This window comes from Micrasema longulum, unplaced genomic scaffold (genome assembly GCF_059751315.1).
Source record: "Micrasema longulum isolate JH-2025_06_02 unplaced genomic scaffold, ASM5975131v1 h1tg000173l, whole genome shotgun sequence".
Lineage (NCBI taxonomy): Eukaryota > Metazoa > Arthropoda > Insecta > Trichoptera > Brachycentridae > Micrasema > Micrasema longulum.
Genome location: NW_028277378.1, coordinates 473,769 through 495,380, shown reverse-complemented (window position 1 = coordinate 495,380; position 21,612 = coordinate 473,769). Strand labels below are relative to the sequence as shown.

Below are 21,612 nucleotides of genomic sequence, written 5' to 3'. Positions count from 1 at the left end.
ACCAACTGACAAAATGGTCTAAGTTTTGTATTCAAAGTTTTAACTTTGTGAGCTATTTGCCTATTTTTTAGTAAACTTTTTCGATAAATTTAAAAAACAACGATGTTTTTTTACGTAACAACTCAGAAAAAAAGGATTTTTGGATGACACAGATTACAGAAATCAAATATAAGCAATAAGTTTACTTCACCAATAAAATATCAATTAGTTCACTTTACATGCAATGGGCTCTTGTCATACGAATGAAGAGAACCGATTGCTTTATTTTACTGTTTTTCATAAACTCCATTTTGTCTGTCACAATTATTTAATTACCTTTCCGTAGGAACTTAATATTTTTGGTGACTTCTGGCCCGTCGATAAAAATGTCTTTAATACTGCAGCCAAATGATCCCTTGATTGAACCTGCCAATGTCGCTTCTAAACGAAGTTCTAATTTACAGCTGATACTTAGGTATTTTGATGAAATGACATTGATATGCAAGTCTTATGCGCGTCCGGACCTGAAAGAATATAATATAACAGGTGCAGTATAAAGACTATCTCCATTTCTTTGAGGAAATAGAAAGTAGCGCGCTGCGCGGAGGTTCTTAAAACGCGTTTACATATTTCTCCGTGGCGCTGCGTACTTCGCATGGCGGCAAAATGTTTTTTAACGAGACAGTTCTATAGCCTCTTGTCTCTGGCCTCTGCCGGTCTCTTCGTACTATCATTACGCGCTGAAACCCGACGTGAATCCGCCGCGCGCGACAGCCGCTCCTAGCCGGCACGGCACTATTTGTCGGTGAATTTTAAGTTAAAACGAAATAGTCTAAAAGGGGTAAGTTTTTTGTTGATAATATTTATTGAGAGATGATTTTACTTTACGTAATTGTTTGAAATTATTGGCAGATATATTCAATAATATAGTCGACCTACATGTAGAGGTATTAGAAAAAAAAAATAAAAGAACATTTCAAAAAAGCGGAATGATGACTAGAAATTACAAAAATGCATTAAAAAATAGTAGACAAAAGACTGGATATTTTTTTTATAAATAGTTAATACTTATTAGAGGGAAATGAAGTAGAATTGAATAAAATTTTAGTAAACATATTATGATTATTTATGGTAAAAGTTTGAACGGGGAACATAAAAACAAAGTATTTCATTTGTTATGTTTTGTCTGTTAAAACCTCCGAGTTTTCACTATATTCACTAGAGAAGCTCTTAAGCTCTATTGCATATAACAAAAGCGTTCCAAATTTTTGGTTTGGTTTTTAGTTTAACGACAAAACGTGTTACGGACTGTTTTGGTTTGCGCTTGCAATTCTCGACCCGAGCACCTACGGCCCGATGTATTACTGTAAACTGTAGCAAACTTCGTGGTTGATAATCGTAGAATGGTTTTTGTCCGCATGGGTGACTCTATTTGCCAGTGGCGTTTTATTACTCTCTGGTTAAAACCATTGAAGTACAATAAATAAACACTTTACTTTCTGACTAAATGCATCTCAGTTTAAGCTTATATTGTGTTGTCCTCCACAATTGGGAAGATAGAGGTCGCAAATTACGATAAACATGCCAATGTTGTGTGAGAGAGAGACGTAAGAAAGGCAACTAACCGCGAATTATTGTAACGTGTACCAGTATATTTAATTATACGACATTAGTTAAAACCTTTTAAATAGGAGAGTAGGCACTCTTGAAATTACTATGACGTAATTTAAAAAAAACGTATTACTAGTTATTCTAAAAGCAATAAATTTAGATCTGAAAAAAGGGGAGGAAATCCAGCCTGTTTACAAATATTTGGACGTACATTGTTAAAATAAACTTTATTTAAATTTAAACAGTAAACCCTCCTATCGTATAACGCGATTAATTCGTACTGCATAAAATGGAAATCGCACTATAAGAAACCCTGAATTAAGACTAATTAGATTATTCGTACCGCGTAAATAGAAACCACACCACGTTAAGTGAATTTCAGAAATAATGAAATTGTCTATAAATCAAACTGATTTATACTACATTATACACATATATAAAAATTTCATTTCATTTTTAAGTCCAAGTTTTGACGGATACGTTGAATAAATAAAAATAATAATAAACACACATCATACAAATGACAGTGAATATTTGTAATTGGATTCTCAATTTTTAAAAATGCCTATAATTACATTTTTGTAGTTCTGAGATATTTCAAGTTTAAGTGTTTATTTGGTTTCTGAAATTTCAAATTTCAGAATTTCGGAAAATTGAAAATACGTAAATATTGTTATGTTTTTTTCTTCCTTATTTGAAGATAAAAAAATACAAAATCATTACTTGTTTAGTTACAAAATTATTGCTTGTTTTTTTTAAGTGGACCTAAGCCAGATTTTTTTAAAGTATTTTAAGGATAAGTGATTTTTTCTCACGGAAAAAACTCTTGGACTTGAAGATTTTTAGGACTTTGAAATAATATTTTAAAATCATTCTTAAAATGCAAAATTCGATATGGGTATTCTTTATTGAAAAATTAATTAGGTAAATATATAGTTCACTAAATGCTCTACACGGCAGTGTTGCCAACTCAAAAATAATTAATAAAATAATAAAAAAAACAAATTTAAAATTCGATTTTTTTTAATTAGGCATCCAATTTTGTGTATTTGCTGTAGGTTTATTAAATATGATACAAAGTAAGCATTATAAAATTATAAACTAAAAAAACTGTTTCCAACAAAAACCTTAATTTAATGCATATTGGATGCCTTTCATTTATTGGCCTAACCCGTTTAAAGACAATCTTATACTAAATCAAAAGAGCGCGGTGCTTTACCGTTTGCTCATATTTAGGGGAATTTCCTGATTGTATGAGCATAAATGACATTTGTACTTTCCAATCGAACAAAGCGCAACGTGCAGATGAACGCAATAGATAGACTGTTCAAGTTGTTTTAATGTTGTCTTGCACGAAAAACGCGTTACATGTAAACAGCCTACAGTCAGTAAAATATGTTTTGTAGTAAAACATAACATAGCAAAACACAAAATTATCTTATATTTGTGTCTGGTAACATTACGCGGCCACTTCACGCATGCGCGCATGCGGGCTTTTGAAGGCTTGTAATGAAACAAAATAATATATGTAACGTGAAAGCAAAAGAAATCTCGCAGAGCAGATTTTTTTTTTTTTTAATGATGATTTCACCTATTTTGTTTCTTTTTTAAATTTGGAAAAAAAACGGACAAAATTTATGTTAACGCCTGTAATTTGTACAAGTAATATTTGACACTAAGCCGGTAGGAGAACTTTTTTCCATTTTTTTACAGTTCATGCGCATTCATTTTGATTTCATAATTATTTTAATGTCTTAACGAACTTTAAACTACTACAAAAAATCAAATATTTCATGTTATTGATTGATTTCTCGACATTTATGTATTGGGAAATTTAGAAAAACGTTATTTAGAAAACTGTGCATCTTAATCATTAAATTAACCCTTAACACGTGGTACGTCAAATGCCTAAAACTATTAGATACTTATTCTAGAAGGTAGGTCTGCATTAAAAAATGGAAACATTAAACTATTTTCAATCATTTTCTAACATTCCTGTTAACTATTTTGATAGCAAACTACCGGATAACGAAGAAACTCTTGTGTGGCTTAGTGGTATTGTAGATTTTAGATCCAAACCCTAATCTTCCACAATTTGATTGTTTGTTTTGTATAATTTATTTACTAAACACACTCTAATTATTGTAATATTAATATTTTAGAATTCATCAACAGCCAATATCCCGTTATTTGCAAATAATTCAACAAAAGTTTCAAAATTTTGTATTTGATTTCTCGTTTAAATGAATAAAAATTAAACGAGATTAAAACATAATGTTTTTTATGTTAAACCCTTATTTTTTTATTTTAATGAATAATTCGCTTAGCCTCTATTATTGATGCTTGTCAGCAGGTGAGAAAGATATAAAAGGAAGTTATGAAAGAAAACATTTATCGAATTTTTACTAGCAACTGGCGGGAATCGAACTGTGCCGCCAGTTTCATAGTTGGCCGTCTAACCACCGCGCTACGGCGCAGTGCGGCGCCCGTCACTTTTACAACATTTTTGTAGTAATTTTTATACTATTTTTATTCTGCCATAACTAAATAACTTCATTCGCGTTATAGTTCTTTTTAAAAAAGATAATGACGTGAACTTGCAGATTTTAGGTGCAGTGGTTATTTTATTTAAAAAAAATAACCAACGCATTATCTCGTTGTTTGTATACAGCTTTACAAGCAACAAATATAAAACGCCGGGTAATTTTCTTTTTACGAATAAAAGAATTCGCTCTTTTTTAATTTATGGGCTGATTATTTGAATCTTTACCATGTCCATTTATTTTTCAGTTTTGTAATCCACAACATATAAATGTTGTCGCTTTTTTATCATCCATTCGCTCTACTTGCTTGAATCGCACCTTTTCTTTATAATATTTTCATATAATTATTATCTCAACTTTAAACGTACATATTTTTTTTTGTCATTCCATATTTTTATTAAGTGGAAAAATGCTAAATACATTTATCACTATATTTTAATATTATATTGACAAACGAGCACATTGCAGGTGAAATGAACTAACGGACATATTAAACGTAAAGCAAACTCGTTGCATATATACGAGTACATTGCAGGAGACTGCTGCGAGATATTGCATAGATTTATAATACTATCAAGCGTGTTGTCCAGATGTTTATTGAAATATAATATGTATGTTTATGTAATTTTTTTATTATTTTTTTTTGCTACTATTTAATTATGTACATGCTTCCATTTTCCATTATGTAGTATCCTAACTCAACACAGGGCCCTTGGTCTCATAGAGTTTAGGATACGTTTTTATTATTTCTTTGTAATATGTATTTGTATGAATAAATAAATAAATATCATTTATTTTGCCGTCAGAAATTTAACTTATTAAATGTTAGTAAATATTTACTTATCGACTTTTTAATGTCTACCGGTTTCGAGACGTATCCGTCTCTTCGTCAGGGCATTCACTACACCAACGTGCAAATACTAAAATACTCTCTTACCTTTACTATCACCGTAGTATACATAGTATTTACGGAAAAATACATAAATTACATGTGGTGTTAAGGGGATGCAAACACCAACATGTTCGAACATGCACTAAAATTAGGTTTATAATATTTAGGGATATGTTTTATGCATACATTCTGCAACATAAAAACATGTTAGTGTAGTGAGAGTTCTGACGAAGAGACGGGTACGTCTCGAAACCGGTAGACATAAAAAAGTCGGTAAGTGGTTATTTACTAATATTTACTAACATTAGCTTGTATTTCATTTCTGTAATCAGTATAATCCAAAAGTCTTTTTTTTATCTTTCATCATGTACAAAACATCCGTGTTTATTTAAAATATCAAAACAGTTTATTTTTAAAAAGCCAAAAAGGTCATAGAATTTAAACATTAAATACCAATAGTTTTATATTTTGTCAGTTGGTACACTTCACCTGAAATGGGCTTATATACATGTAGAACAAATCAAATACATAATATATGAGGTGTTTTATTATAAGTGATAAGTTAAATCGCAACTATAATAAATAACGCAGTAACTGGCTTCAGTGGTGTTACTGGATAATAGAAATAAGGTTTTATAGTTTTGAAAATATCATATTACATTTTGTTATTTATTGAATTTTAAATTCAACGAAGCTTGCATACAACTATTAATTGTGTTTATGGAAACACAGCACACTTCACATAAATCATATGTTATTTTTAAACAAAATAGAGGATCAACAATATGCTCAGCTTGTCTAAATGTTTGCAGATAAGGACTAGATCTCATCCCCTAGGGATATTAAGACCAACATATTACAACAGAGATAGATAACATTTTAGAGAAGGAAGAGAATATGGAAGTCGCACGGTGTGTAAAGTGGCGATGAACCAGTCAATGACAGATAATAAACCCTGTAAATACCAAGGCTTTTATATTCCTTCTCTTAAATGTTTTCCATCTCTGTTGTAATATAAAAACCTTAATAACCCCTTAAAGGATGAAATCCATCCCTGCAAACATTTGAACAAATTCAAAATATTGTTGATAAAAACCGACTGGTCCAAGAAGAAGTATAAAAGCTGAAAAATATTTTTAGATATTGCCTAGTGTGTAGGTCGACTTTAACTATCCGATGACAGGTCATAAGCCCTTTTAATTCCTATTCCTCCATATTCCCTTGTCTTAAATGTTCTCCATCTCTTCCGTAAGATTGTTAAATGAATGATTTTAATTTGTGTTAAAAATTAGCGCTTTCGTTGTTCAAAATAAGTGTTGTTACAAGAGGAGTCATGAAACAGGTGTCAACTCATACGTTCGACAGACAAAAGACCAAAGACCTCCGATCGTCTCGGCATAAATTAAAAATACTCTCATAAAAAAAATTCCAGTTTAACACATTTTATTCCAGTTTTCATTATTCATGTCTACAATTTTTGTTTAGTAACTAATGTTTCATAAAATCGTTGATATAACCATTCACATATTTCTTCAAAATCCTTTGTACGCAAAGTCATCCAATATAAATCAAACGGTCAGGACAGCTTTCATATTTGGAATAAAAAACTGCTTTGAAATAAACATTTTTTTATGTAAAATAATCCTTGGTCAACTCGTTATAAGACGCAAATATCCGAGGGTTAAATATTTATTTATTTTATTCACAAATGTTCATTTAACATTTATCGAGACACAAGTCCTAACTCCATTCAAATAAAGTTTCTAATAATTTATTAATCAAAATTTTTTTGATACTCGCTTTCGATTTTTCGAATTTATAAAGTGGAGTCGACCGACACGCCCTATATTTTATGATTTTTATTTATTTTCGTGGTATTTACTTTTTTCTTGATCGTATCCGCAACTGAAGACACTGTATGATGATCATTATTATTTATCACATGCGCATTGTACATATGAGTAGGTACTGATCGGGACATCCTGTAAAAATAATAATTTTAAAATACTCACAATAATGCGATAGATCTCATTCTTTTTTGTGTGTTAAAGTATTAAATAAATTATTATTATTATAGGTAAAGAAATAAGAAAAATATTTATTTATCCACTAAAATATAATTTCAGGTGACTTAAGCGCAATAAGGGGAAAAAACTGTAAAAATAGAATATCTCAAAAACAGTCAACATTTTACTGAACGTGCTTAGCCTATATTTTACAGAACTAAGGGTGTTGTATCACCACTTATTTTTACCTCGAATATCTGGACACCTGTATAATTAACTATAAAGTGTTGAATCATTCCCGGCGATATAGTTAGTACGGTAGCGGTATTTTAATTGGTTTCCTACGTGTTTGATAAGTAATCAAAACCTTATTCATTTTCAATCTCATTATTCCAGGTCTAGGGCCTGGATTCTGGTTCAAATAATATACATAAATTAAGGAGATATAAAAGTCTTAGCATTCTCTATTTTCCTTTCAGTTTATACCTTCTTGGAGTTTTTTTTTCTATGCATTTTTTTCAGATTTTTACACTTCGATAATTAGATTTTTTTAGTTCCATCATTTTTGTCAGATTTTCATATTATTTCATCTTTCATAAGATTTCCATATTTAAATCATCTCTAGACTGTTGTACTTTATAAAAATAAATAAATACTGTCTACCTCAGAACAAGTATTTCCTATACCTAGTGAGGATAGACAGTAACTAATATGTTTGCTTATAATTGGTCGCAGAGAAATTGGTCGCAGAGAGTCTGAGGGGTTGATGGTGGCTGTTAGATGGCCAGCACATGCTTTAATTTGAATTGTTAATATATATTTTTAGTTTTTAACTGATTTAAATTTTTAAGATCCTTATGACTTTTTTTTTATTTTTATTTTTAATACATCTTTTACTTTATTTTATAACAATTTTTTTTTCTCTTTCTACTCGGTATTTTGCTATGTTTAATGTTTTTTGCTATACCTATACTTTTTACTATGACTTTAAATATGTTTCTTACTGTGTATTTATTTTTTATTTCGTATTTTACTTTTTTTAAAATATTTTTATATCCATATTTATAATTTTTTAAATGTTTTTTACTATATTTTACTACATTTATTACTTTGTTTTACTATATTTTTTTGAAAAGCCACTTTTGTGAAAAATCACCTCAGGGGCGCTTTACAATTGTATACTTAAACTTACATTCTAACTAAGCTAAAGTGACATTATATTTTCTGATTTAAAATTGAGGGTATTATAAACTAAAGAAGTGAGATTTTAGTCGGGATCTGAACTGACTGGGACTGTCGATGATTCGTAAGTTTGAAGGCATTTGGTTCCAGGCAGAGGGGCCGTCAACGGCAAAAGCACAATCTCCGGATCTAGTGTTTGGGGAGCGCCGGATTTCGACAAGTTTTCCTCTGTCTGAATCAAATGCTAACCTATGTGATAATTTTCTTTGACATGTATTTTCCCCAATACAAATATCCGATAGGTATTTTGGAGCAATATCATGAAGGGATTTGAATACTGTCCAGCAAAGCTTGTTTTCTCTCTAGGCTTTTTAACCAGTGCAAATCTCGAAGATGTGAGATGTGAGAATATTTTTTTACTCCCATAATAACCCTTGCTGCTGCGCTGGTCCGACTATTGCTCCAGTTCCGGGGTTATAAGTTTGAGACCGAACGACAGGTAGCTAGCGACAGCGGGACCCAGCAAACTTGGTAGTTTGTAGAACTGCTGATTTATTTCGCCAAATGACTTTAGGTATAATCGACTTAGTTGAACCGAGCCGCAGTCGGTCACGGCGCAATTTGAAAATATGTACGTTTCAAAATGTATTTGCCCTTTTGACAGAAGTGGTTCCATTATATTTTTAATAATCATATTTATTAACAGATTTAAACATTTTAAAAATGAATCGACAAGTGCCAGACCCCAGCCAACTCCCTATGTGAAAACTGTTTTATCTTTATTAAGGGACTCTGGTTTATATCTATTATATTGGGGCCCTGAAAAGGCACGCTCAAAACTATCTCCGCCATTTCCATCCCATTGCGAAAACCGCCAATCGCGGCTTTGTTCTGTCTACCCGATTATACTCAGCAAAATAAAAATTAAAAATTTTGAAATTCGTTAACAATTTATTTTTCCGCTGCATTTTTAACTGCGTGGGAATATTATTTTATAAAAAAAAATATTTGCGTTCTTACGACTTTTGTATATTACGAATCTAAATATTTGAATTTTGCTGCCAATTTGCTACGAGTTGTATGTAAATAAAATACTACGACAAAATGGGAATCAAGTTGTGGTACATCGGGCTTCGAACCTCGGACCCTTGATCCGTAAATCCGCGACACTAGCAACGGGACCACAATCCGGTTCTTTCTAGTATTTTCAATATAATGAATATAATATAATATTGTGATGTTGATTGTTTGTGAACCATAAATTTTTTTTTTTTTTTTTTTTTACTGTTTTTACATCTACATTTAGTATACTACTATGAAATCTTTAAAACTTGTGACCGAAATGATGTTGCAAATAGTAGTGAGTAAAAAGTTTTTTAAACTGCCATTCAAATTGTAGGCAAAAAATCTGACCATATAATAATATATTGACCTCTGAATTCGCGTTATGAAATATGTTGCTAGTTAAAAGGTCGAAAAAGAGTAATTATAATATATTATTATGTTACTGATTGAATTTAAAAGTGTTAAAAATATTCGCGAATTCAAAACCGAACTAACGTATATAAGCTAATTTTTTTAAAACTTTTATAACTTTCCTACTCACTTTTAACTGTCTTTTGAGAAACTTACAACATTTTATATGATTAATGTAAAACTAAGTCCTAGATCTCTGACGGTACAAATTTGTCCTAGTGTAAAATAACACGTATACCTACCTCTTACATGAGCATAATGCATTTAATGTAACTAATCACTGTCAGTACATTTTTGAGTAGTTTCGACCATTTTAAAGTAATTAGTTCCAAAAATGACTCCAGGACTCCGATTACAATGGGAAGTTAACAGTTATCTTCAATTTTATCCACAAACTAAAATTAAGTTTTCTGTATGAAAAATAGAATGTGCAAATATTTTTTTTCCTAAAAATGTTCAATTATTTGTTACCGATGAAAATATTAAACATTTTCGTACAAATATACACAATTTTGTGCATTCATTTTGATTTTACTTTATAGATAGTTAAAGATAACTCTGTTAACTTCCCATTGTAATCGGGGTTCTGCGGATCAGTTTTGCTTAGAACTGTCACACATTTGGTTGTGTAAAATAACTACTCCTTCATTTGTAAAGGAGTAGTAATTTAAAAAAATTTTTTTGAGGTTTGCCTCAATACTGTAATTATGATTGAACGCAAGTTTTTTTTTTCAAATATTTTTTTGGTTTAATTACAATACGGGTTTTTCATTTATTTTTGTAAATATATCGTATTAGAAAAAGCATAACTTTTTATATTACAATTCTTTGACGGTACAAATGTATTTTTTTATTATTTGATAAGTTTTTTTTTTTTTTAATTCGAAGAATACATTATCGTTTTTAGGCAATAACACGTTTCAAAAAGAAAAAGTTCAAAAACTTGACAAAATCTATGTCTAGGGATTAAAGTTTTAATCGAGAGTATCATGTCTCATTGAATAGACAGAATCAAAGTTATTTATGCGATGATTATTGTAACCATTCATCATCTTCAAATCTTCATCCTCGCCTCATTGTGAAATTGGCGTACGGTAATACTAATTGACTGCTCACATACAATTTTGAAGATACCCGTTATGTGGATTTCGTAATAAGAACGGTATTTAGCGTACGTCTAGCTTTACATACAAAGTGGGTCTAGTTAGTGCATTGCCACCATAAATTAGAATGTTTGAATTTTTCTCAGAAAAACGTTTCTTCGATCAATTTTAAATTATACAAAACAAAACTGTAATCATCTCGGAACTGCGTATATGTATACACCGGAACCTCTTTTTGCACGTGGGACACGTTCTACGCAGTGCCGCGTAAAAAGTTTATTAAAAAAAGAACAATGGGGGATAAGTTTCGGGATTCTAAAAAATGAAATTATTCACTATTTATTGTAACTTAAATTTATTGAATAATATAAAATGACATAGGGTTTCTGGCACAAGTTAGTAATTTCTTTTTTTTTTACAAATGAGATGTTTTCATAAATGCCATCAAATAATCTTTGTTTAATAAGTTGATAAAAATATTTCGAATTTTATAAATACGAAAAATAATATTAAGCTTGCAGTTTTATTTGAATAGTTGGTTTGAGATGAGCTTTTAATTTTAAAAGTGGAATATCTCACAACTAGTCAGCAACCAATTTGAGCCAGAAACCCGACGATGACAATAAAATACTTAAAAACTGGAAACAAAGATTGCATTGATTGATAAAATTAAACATTTTGTGTGTTTGCATATGATATTATTCTTTTAGAATTTTTCTTGTCAATTCCAAATCTGCTTCCCAAATTTTTCCAGCATGGTATGTTTTAGAGCAAAATGCACATAATAACATGTTTTTTTACGAAACACATTTTTATTCGTTTTCCCTGTTTTTTATTGCTGGTTTGTCTCTTTTGAGGTCCCAACAGTAGTTTGACCCATTATCACTTGTAGGGCTATTTAATGTGACCGATATCTTAATGAAATCTTTCGATACGTGGGCTCCAAACATCCTGATCACCAATTTTACACCATAACTTATTTTGAGGCCTAAGTCACTTCACTATACACGCTGTAAAAGTTGTCAAGACTATTTACATGGTTGCGTGGCATTGTAACGTTAAACAATATATTATCCATAGTTTGAGTGGTTCTAAAATTCGGTTGGATAATAGATATTCTCTTAACTAACAGTAAAAAAATTAACATAATGCTCGTCATTCCGAATCACGCTTAAAACCGTGGAATCACTTATTGTCGGGAATCCTCGAGTCATTAAATCATTGCCAAAAATCAGATTTATTTAGGTTATTACGATATCGAGTAAACAAAAATCCACGGTTAAAGCGTTTTTATTAAAAACGGATACAAAAATTAGGTATTCCAAAAATTAAATATGAGGCGAGATATGGTAATTTGGGAGTAAAACATAAAATTACCGATTTAGCGGGCAAAATACATAAGAATCAGCGATAATAGTTCATGTGACAAAATCATTGTAGATCTGTGTTATTCACTATCACCCTTCGCTCTCGCATACCTTTCTGCGCCTAGTGAGTAAAAGAGCGATGTAGGGAATTCCAAAAACGAATAGATAGTATAATCATATTATTATTATGCATTGTTAAATAAATGTCCAATTTTTGTTAATTCCATTTTTGTACTGCGCAATTTCGAAACCGCGTAAAAAGAGGTTCCGGTGTATCTCCGGAGACATTTCCAGAAATGTCTAACGTCTTCTCAGTGGTTAAACTGGGCCGCGATGACATGTTAGTTTCATAAACTTACTCATAAAACAGAGACCCGAAGTTTCAATTTCGTTCAACCCACTACCAACAACACTGGCAGGGGATTTTTGTTATATTTTTTATACTTAGTGTCATAATATTTTATGTTACTTGTTTTTTTTTTGTTTTTAATTAATACGACTTAATACGGGCCCAGCCTAAAAAGCCATAATAGGTAAGTGAATGTGTTAACAAATGTAATTTGAAATGAATAAATAAATAATAAGTTCTGCATGGTGTTTGTTGTAAAAGAGCGATAATATAATATGCAATGACCACCACTGCTTCGATTTCATAAAACCGCCATTTCTCTTGTGTGTACGTATATTGTTTTATAATTTTATACGAACTAACAATGTACGCACATTGTACCTTACTGAATCATATAAATTCTTACGAATGTTTTGTCAGTACCTACCTACGCATTTTTGAAGTGAGGTTGCAAGCTAACTATCTGCGCATGTGCCGGCATTATCTACAGTAGCGGCAGTGAATAAAGGACATCGGACTAAAAGAGACTGCCAGGTGTAATCGGCTAACATCACTTTGTAGAGTGTCGTCTCTGTCGCACGATTCCGCTATCTGTATGAATGATAAAAACGACGACAACGGTATAATATACATGTTGCAATGTATCAGCATTTTGCTCAATCAAAATATTTTCGTAAGAACAAAAAAAACTTGTATAGTACTAAGGTAAAAGTAAAAAGAAAAAGTGAACGTAATATTCAAATTCGTTAGAAGTTATCGCAAAGTTTTCGTTTACCTAGTGGAACTAATTACATTGAGTGGGTATTCAGAAATTCGGTATGCAGATATAAATATCGTATATTGTAATATAAACATTTCACTGAATTTAATCATTATGTTAGTTTACTGATTTTCTTAAAGGGAATTCAATTTTCGGACATATTCCACAATATCACAATAATAAAATTATCCGAAAGCCAGACATTTTAAATTTTTTTCATACATTAAAGTATTGCAATTTTGTTCATCTATGAAACATTACCTTAAAATGCCAAATTCACTTATTTTTCTCAAAAATATTTTAAATATGTCATAGATTTCACCTTTTAGGAGTCTGGGTATTTCAGGACTATTTTATCTACCAACATAGGAAGAATTTCGTCCTTAAACTTGTAACCCGATAAAGGGTATAAAAGATCCAACACTATTCCCCAATCATTAGTATTAATTTGAAATAGAAGTGGAGACTAACGCATTTAATTTACCTGCATAACTTCTTAATAAGAGAATACATACCAAACCCGATTACAACATTTTTTGTAATTATTAAATTTTTCGATTTTTCCTACATGTTTTACTGTATTATTTGTAAGGTATCTTTACCATATGAGACCCGGGGTTTAATAAGACCCGTGCGATATATTTTCTGCAACGGAATACCAAGTTTAAAATCAAAATCATTAGTCGTCTATAAAGAGATACAGTAGATTTTTTTTTTTCGTTTTTATTTTTCAATCCGAAAATCTCGAGAAAAAATCCAAAACTGTGATAAAAAAATGAATTCAGATAACTTGCCGGATCAAATGACAATAGCATAATCACTTAATTTTATTGTTTGTCCGCAATTTATCATGCTATGTATATTTTTCAACTCAATATGAGACAATTTTTTTGTCTCTCCTAAAAAATCACTATATTTGACAAATGAGATTCAGTCAAAAAACCCTTCAATTTCATAGTAAAATGACTGCCTTGATACAGGCTTACCTAATGCGGCAGGTAATTGAAAAATCAATAAAAAAAGTAATTTTGTAAAAAGTACGATTAGGTATTCAATAAATAAATCTTTTTATAAAACCTAAATTTATTTATGATGATTTGTAATTTAAAAAAAAAAAGTGAATAATTATCGATTATTTCTTGTTCTGTTTTAGGAATTAAAATACAAAATTATTTAAATCAGGTTTTTTGCCACTATAATTTGTTTCTGTAAACTGATAAAAAAATTAAGTTTTTATGTTTATAGTGACTTAGATTTTAAATCCAAGTTTGTTTTTGGAAATTCAATTTAATTTATTGCTTGAATAAAAGACGAACTACGTCATACTTAAATCAACAAATTCAGAATAACCGATGACCGGTTTTGTCGCTTTCACGACATCTTTGAAATTGGTACCTTTATTATAAAATTAAATGTATTTATATTATATGTAAATAGTAGAAAGATAAATAATTCAAAATGGTTTAATAGTCATTGAATTTAATTGTTTTATATGAAGGACAAATTATTAGATTAGATGCTGAAATAACAACCTAAAGCCGATGACAATAGTATTATTACGTATGTACATAGGTCACCTAATTGAATGGAGTTTTTATTTATTTTTCACCCATTTTCACAGAATGTGTATATTATATGTACGCACCGTGTGAAAATATGAATTTTATTACATATATTTTTTAAACCTGCATAAAAAGAATATCTCCAGTATCATAAGAGCTAAGGGATTTAATGATGACAAGAATTCAATATCACGGTCGATCGTTTACCTGCAACTTTGACATTGGGTTCATTTTTTGCAACAAACAGGTTTTCGCCAACCAGACACTATAAATTTCTTCGTAACACATATTGTAACTGCAAGCATGATAATATTATTTATTATTTTGCTTTTCCATTTTATTAATAGTGTAAATTTAACGCTTATATCGTGTCATGATTTTTATTTTAAATCAATTATTTTGATTTTAGTGTCACGTTTTTTTTTTTTTTTTACGCCAGATATAAATGATTTTTCGTGTGTCAATATAAATAACTCCTAAGACGTTACTACAAAGTTATGTCGTCACTTTTTCTGACAAATGTCATTCTAATCAAGCTATATTTTAAGTACTATAGGTAGGTGGAGCATACTATAAAATAAATATTTGACCTGAAAATAGGAACACTGCAAAAAAAAGTTCTTTTAGTATACAGATTTATTCCGTTTTAATTTTGATGACAACACGGGGGCATATTATAATATCAAGAAAAACTACAGAAAAATAAACCACTGTTTATTTTAAATTCATCGTGACACGTTTTTTAACGAATCATATGATACGAGTATTTAAAAATATGTCATCTAAAATTTATCATGATTTGATTCAAAATGCTTATGTATGTTCGATTTTTTAAATTTCATAAATACTAATATAAAGAAATAAATGAACTTGTATCGGTTACACTCCGGACTAAGTGATACTACGCTTAATTCAAGTTATATGTCAATTTTTTTCATATGGATATGTAAAGGTACTCGTATATAGTATATACTTTAAATGTTTTAACCGAATCAGTTTCTGATGCAATATATTAAGCCTGAAATAGTCAGGAGTCAGGATTGTCATTGGTATAAAAACTACCGTATTATTATGAAATACTTCCCTTGCAATGGTTTCGTCAATAAAGAATCTTGGCATTACTTTAGATAGTAAACTCTCCTATCGTGAACACATTGATAATATTGTAAACAAATCTCTCAAACTTCTCGGTTTTATCAATAGAGTGACGGCGGGCTTCAAAAATATTAATACCATCAAAACTCTTCATTGCTCACTAGTTCGACCCCATCTAGAATACGTTTCTTCTATTTGGTCTCCATTCTACAGGACTCATATTGACCATATTGAGTCTGTCCAACACCGTTTTCTAAGAAAAGTGGCATGGTTGCTCGGATTACAAAGGGGTAATTATTCCTATTTTGAAATAGAGCAATCTCTTAATACGTCTTCATTGGAGAGATGTTGATCTGAGATGGACCTTATATGCATTTTCAAAATACTTAATGCTTTAAGTGATGTCCCATCTCTGTTGCAATCAATTTCTTTTCATGTTCCCAACCGTGTCACCAGAAGTCAAAATCTGCTATTTATAAAATCTTCTAAGAGCAACTTTGGTTTTTATGCCCCAATGTCCAGAATGTGTAGATTAGTCAATTCATCACACGACTTGGAATTTTTTGGGATAGATCTTCCGGCTTTTCGTAGATCTCTTCGCGACTAAAAAGTGTGTGATGAAGTTGGATTGGCATGGTTTAGCTCAAAGTTTTAGGTCTTTCGTTTTTTTTAATATATTGGATACAATTATTGTTTTGCCCTTGTTTGACTTTGCTAAATAGTTTTATGTTATTTTGGTTCAGTTTCTTGCATTTATGTTTCTTCATGTAACCCTTGTAATTGGCTTAGGCCGTATATATAAAAAATAAATAAATAAATACTGGTATTTTAACGACAAACATAAATATTATCGCCATGCATTATTTTCACCGCACCGCCAATCTTTATACCACTGATCATTTTTTGGAATGAGCTCAATGTACATATTATACAGATGTAATGGCATAGCACTATGAATGTATTTTTTTCTAAATATGTCACGTACAAGGGGCAAGGTCGATAATAGCAATCTACATAACCAAGGATCCATTAAATAATTGTATGCGTCGCGTTGACGTACATAATAATATATATTATGCTCGAGAATATCTATTTAGACGAGGCGTTAGGTACATACTCGCATATTTAATCATCCAATCGCCCAAGCGGCTAATCTTTTCGCTATCATCCTATTCGAATAAAACTAAAAAAAAAAACCATTGCGACACAATTTCATACAAAAATACAAGCTAAAAGAAGAAGATTCGAGAAATAATTTCTAACGCATCGAAAAATTCACACAGTACCTAACAGTGAAATGTAAAATAAAACTGGAAATAAGTGTTTTGAAAAACAAATATTTTCAAACATGAATTTAACTCGATAAATGAGTGTCCTACAATATGTTTTATGAATCCTCGCATAAACGTGTTTTGTTATTTTTTTCTTAAACCTCCATTCATGTCCTTGTTGTAATCCGAATAATTGGATTGCAAAAAATACATGCATTTATATTATCATTATATACTAGACATGGCTCTTTTATACTAGAATTGTAAGATGTGTTTGTTTCGTTTGATTTAAACTATTTCAAGATGCTTTATGCGGGGTTGTCTCCTATACATTGACATATTAATACATAAATGCGCCCTATAGAGTAAAATATTTTGAAAAGTAGTGACACGAAAACGTACCCATAGTTACTGAGTCTGTTCGTTTATACATGGGCTGCATAAAACGACTGTTAACCAAAATTAGAGGATTCTCATTTTTGGTTTACAAAAAAGTTTGTATTTTAATTTTAACAGTCAACATTAGTTTTTTGTGGATCCTAATCAGATACTTTCCTTAACTTCCTTATAATTTCTACCCATTAATTCTTTTCACTAGATATTGGGAATGCAAAAATATCTTATTTATTATATTTCAAAGACGCATTCCTATCAGTGTAGCCTTGTAAGTAAGAAGAACTTTGCAATTGTGCTACTAGGCATGGTTTATATTTGAGTTTCGATTCTAAACGTCACACCTGAATGTCAGTCGAAAAACGACTAAACACACGTTGGACATGATTATGCGTTTAGGCATGAGTTCATCATTAATCGGGTTGAGAATAATAAAGCAACATATCTACTACATAAAAATCGTAAACACAAATAAATCAGAGGCAAGAAAGCCAAAAAATTAGGCCAATAGACAAAAATTCGATTAAAAAAAACTTCAATATGCAATATCTAAACTGTTAAGATTGGGGTACGGTGTTTCATAGTCAAATCAGTCAGGAATGATGGAAACTACAACGTCTTAAAGGATCTAGGTTGACGTAACCAGTAATCATGGATATAGATTTCCCAGAAGTATTTTGAAGTTGTCGATTCTTTATAAATATTTCATGGTCGGGATGCGTCTATTTATCAAACGCATTTTTTGTACAATAGTTTAGAAAATATAGATATCAGCGATTTGTATTTTGGATTAAAAACATATTTTTTGAACGAATTACTGTAATTAAAAACATACTCATTAAAAGGTATGCTAATAAACTAATAATATTTGTTTTTTTATTTTTCGGTGTTTTTTATCATAAAATATCGTAATGATAGTTTATAGAGACGACTCTTTAAGTATCAAAAAGTGTTTTATCTAATTTCGGGAACGTTCTGTTTATTTTTAACATGACCTACTACTAACAATTCAAAATGAGTTAAGTATGTTAAATTTATTAAACTTACAATTAAACTGTAATTTATTTTATAAACATAATCAATTGTTATTGAATTGTTTAAAAGAAACCATTAAACAATGTGTTTACATTACATTCTATTTATTTTATTGCGTAATGCATGTACAACTGGCCAGTTTTCGTGCAAAAATCTATCGTGTTTAGACATTTTAAAAAATATATTTTTTTCTGTTTTTTAATTATTCCATAGTAATCAAGATAAAAGGAGATATTCGTGCAAAAATATTTAATCAATTCGATACTAACTCCATGTGGCTTCGAGCGATTCATCGTGACAACTCAACTTCTCTGAAAATGGTTAACTGCGTGTCTCTTTGTTTACGCGTAATTTTACCTTCGTTCTTACATTACATTACAAACATATTTTAAACTGATTTAATTTTACAGGAATCTCTTTGTAATGTTTTAATTTCTCAATAATTTTCACAAAATCAAAAGGCATACAAAATATTAAGAAATGCCAATATGTAGAATAATTTAAAACGTTTTTAAGCACAGAAGCTAATAATATGGACCTGCATATTTACTATTTTTTTTGTCACTTGCTTATCAATTTTTATCTAATGCTTTTTAGAAAAACGGTATTATTTTTTGTGTGATAAATTTTAGTACAAATTGTCAATAGAAACACGGATAAAACAATAAAAATTATAGTAGCATTAATAAAATATACATAATACGTTCGATAAAACCTATTACTGACATCCACTAGAATCCTTTAAAAAAATGTTTATTAGAGTTTTTGCATAAGAGGGTGAGAAAGTAAGGACTTTTGATATAAAAAAATAGAAAAACTTGTGTATTGATGTTTGGGGTAGCGTTTATTTGAGAGCTTGCATTTTTATTGGACTGCTGTTTATTGTAAAATATTTAATCGATAACAAGACCATGCCATTTATAAAGATTCAAATTCAGACAATAATTTTAAAACATTTAAAATCCTATTAATTTTAATCGAATCTAGTGGTTCTCGGTGTTTGAATAAATATGAATAGTTATAAATAATAAAACATGAATTTGTAAACAGTTTTGAATGTTTAATAAAAAGTATGATACCTTTTCCTTGATAGATTGACATAGCATATTTTTCACAACGTTTTCCCTATCGCTAAAAACGTTCGAATATTTCACCATATACACGACTCACCTCCTCGAAACTTATATAGAACACAAGAATACCTATTAAATATCTTATCGGATTATTAATTTTCATACGTAATCACGTTATGTTTATTAATTAACGTGTTTTAAAGTCAACAAAATAATATGTATAACTGAGATAACCCTATTTAGCACGTAGGAGAGTAAAAAGAAGCATTATTTTAAAATATTTTTATTTTACCTATTTAATTTTATTTGTGCCGAATAATGTTAATTTTAAAACAATTTTATTGAAAACACAAATTTTTCAGATATTTTCATAATTATTAAAAGATGATTTTATTAGATGATCCAAACATAAGCCAAAATTACTTACCTTACACTCTTTATAGAATACAGTTTTTTGTGTCTTATTTTAAAAAAATTTTCATGTTATTTTATATCTACATATGTATTTTGGAAGACTTGTGGAGGATTTAAAAAAAAAAAGTTAGAAATTAACTGATGTATTTATGCCCTCTTACTGCCCTCTTACTGCCCTCTTATACATTTTTTTTTCTTTTTTTTCTCGAAGCCTTATCCGGGAGGAGAATTTGGTCTCCTGTACAAATGCTCTTCATCGGCTCTTGTTTCTGGCCATCCATCTCTATTTCCCACTCCCTCCTAGCGTACTCCAGCCATATTCTGCACAACCTATCTATCTGTTCCTATACAGGTCTACGACCCAAAATACCTCCCTTTTCCAACATTACTCAGATATAGATAAAGGTGGTCAGGAATACAAATTAAGTTTTTAAATATTAACCTTGTACATTATAAGCAATGTCACTAATACATCAACTTCAATATATATATAAAAATCCATTTGGGGTCCTACTTTGCTATTAAATAGATAACTATTGACGTCTGTTAGATTTAATTTTTGAGAAAGACTTGTAAACTAGTTCGGAGGTTGGCAGAGGTTGAGCCTATTGGCTTTAAAGGGAACGATCATGGCCTAAAGAAACCGATTGTATTGTAATATTTAAAGAAACTATATAAATTGCAGTCATATTAAATCTTAGGAACGATGCGCTACGCAGAAATAGCAAATGTCGTTGACAGAGGACATTTTTTTAACGAAACAAATTAGTTGGTAAAAAAATATGATAATATCGCAAGACTGCGATATTCTTGTAAAACAATTCCCTCGGATATAAGGTAGTAAAATGCGTGTATTATCCTTTATTGATTTACATATAACGTATCCAATACCTGTGGCTTATCTGGAATATACGAAAAATCCGCTTTCCTTCGTTCTCGTCTTACGTTCTCGAGGACGATTTTGTTTTAAAATCATCTTCATCAAATTATGTCACAAAAAATATATATCGAACCCTAAGCTCTACTTTACTAAAATGGAAGTCATCTACACAAAAATCACCAATATTCCATGACAAACCACAATCAAACGAGAGAATCTGAGGTTATTTCTTTGTTTTTCTTTCGACTATGTTTCCAGTTGAAGCCATGTAACTTTTGTATATTTTATAATGTCACAAAAACTTTTATTGTTTTCAATTTTTAATATTTCAATTTTAGCTTAAGCGTATATTATGGGTTAGTATTGGACGTTTTAGTTATTAATTCATTCAACAAAGATTATTAGCTTTCTTCTAAGAATGGTCCCATTAAATTAAAGGATTTGTTTGTGTTTATAATATGATGTTTTATATGTTTAATATTTATTTTGTGTTCTAAGAAAACATAATTTAATTTCTCATTCAAAACACCTCTAAAATCGACCTAAATAAGTGTGGCATTGTTGTAATCTGCACTTTAATTTACAAAAAAATTATTCGCACTTCTGACACTAATATTTTTT

At 30.1% G+C, this 21,612-nt stretch overlaps 1 protein-coding gene across 1 annotated transcript in view; it reads left to right on the top strand.

Annotated features, from left to right (window-relative positions):
* Nucleotides 1–605: 605 nt before the first annotated feature.
* The window catches only part of LOC148283985 (short-chain dehydrogenase/reductase family 16C member 6-like), a 71,689-nt gene continuing 50,682 nt past the window's right edge, over nt 606–21,612 (top strand). Inside the window, exon 1 of the mRNA XM_088242881.1 lies at nt 606–820. The gene's annotated coding sequence lies outside the window, so the exon portion shown is untranslated. The remainder of the gene's footprint in view (nt 821–21,612) is intronic.